This window comes from Thalia democratica, chromosome 4, assembly GCF_965202585.1.
Source record: "Thalia democratica chromosome 4, ktThaDemo2.hap1.1, whole genome shotgun sequence".
Taxonomy (NCBI): domain Eukaryota; kingdom Metazoa; phylum Chordata; class Thaliacea; order Salpida; family Salpidae; genus Thalia; species Thalia democratica.
Window position 1 is genome coordinate 65,792,504 of NC_139168.1, and position 1,578 is coordinate 65,794,081.

The window sequence follows — 1,578 nt, forward strand, 5'->3', positions numbered from 1 at the left end:
TAGAAAGTATATTATACTCTTTTTAGTCATTAAAAAACAATAAATTAAAAACCAAAATAAGTGATAGTTTTATAAAACTTATAAGTTTTTTAGTTTATTGAAAACGATACAGAAATTGACATTCGGTAATATAGTCAAGGGAACTGATTTATGCTTAAATCTTTAAAAATATCAAAGAATTAAATTAATTAATAACCTCTAAAAATTTTTATACTGTAGATAAATGATTAGAAGAATATCTACATAAGTGACTTGTTGCATTTGCATAAATAATCTGAGTAACTTTTTAACTTTTTTATAACTGTGTTTCTAAAAGTTGGCATAATAGCTTTTAAAAAGTTATTTTACTGTATTAGTGCTGATTAAATGTTTTTGTTAAACGTGTTTTAAAAAGAATTTCTATATTTTTTTTTTGGGTAGATCTCAGCACTTATAACAAAAGAAAAAGTATTCAAACTAACAATGTCATAAATATCACTTCATTTCAATTTTAACACAAAACTGTTAAATATTTTAAACATAATTTATTTTTTCACCATTCCTTTATGTTCTTTTCCGAAGAAACGAATTCACCGTTCGGGGACTCCACCCCGGCCGGAAGCGTCGCCAGGTAAACCGGGGGCTTCGGCGCCCTGATCGGGCGTCCTCGAGGCCTTATCCCCGCCCAAGTCCGTCTTCACCCATCCGGGGCACATCGCGTTGATTATGACGTCACTACCCTTTAGCTTCCTGGCCCACACGAAGGTGAGCGCGGACATGCCGACCTTGGACATTCCGTACGGCTGCTCCACGAACCCGTCTTCCTTGCAAGTCCCCCTCCGGCAGCTCTCGACGAACTCCTCCATCTTCCCCGTCAGCTCCTCCTCCGTCAGCGTCTCCCTCCTGAAGAACTTTTGGTTCTCCTCGCTCAACTGCTTGAGGTACATGATGCTCAAAGTGCTGGACACGTTGACGATCCTGCCACCCTTCCTCACAAATGGAAACAGGATCCTGCTGATGTCGACGGTTCCAGTGTAGTTCGTCCTCACGCAGTCCTCCGCCTTTTTCACTAGCGGCGTCGCGTCGGTCGAGTTGTACGCGATGCCCGCGTTGTTCACGATGACGTCGATGCCCCCGTACTGTGACGTCATGAAGCTTTTGAGCCGCTCGATGCTCTTGACGTCGCAAACGTCCAATTCGTGGAACTGGGGGTAGAGTCCCTCTCTCTCAAGGGTCTTCACCGCCTCCCTGCCGCGCTGCTCGTTCCTGGACAGAATGAAGACGTCCCCGTCGAACTTCTGGCACAGCCCCCTGACGATGGCGAGCCCGATGCCCTTGTTGGAACCCGTTACTATGGCAACATTTGGCATAATTTTCTCGTGTTTAAAATTTATCTGTCTTAATTTAAATTTTTTGATATTACATTTATTAATAATAATATTTTCATTTTTTTTCATAGTATGTAATACTAAATACTTAAAAAAAAAAGAAAAGCAAAGTACATGTTGGAAAAATATATTATTTAACATGTTTTACTAACTAGTATGCTAATTAAATGTTTTATACTATTGTTTCAAAAAGGAACAAAATTTTCAAAAG

General features: G+C 39.7%; 1 pseudogene; it reads right to left on the reverse strand.

The window, feature by feature from the left end:
- Positions 1–569: 569 nt before the first annotated feature.
- Positions 570–1,349, reverse strand: LOC145833582 (carbonyl reductase [NADPH] 1 pseudogene; annotated as a pseudogene).
- Positions 1,350–1,578: the final 229 nt, after the last annotated feature.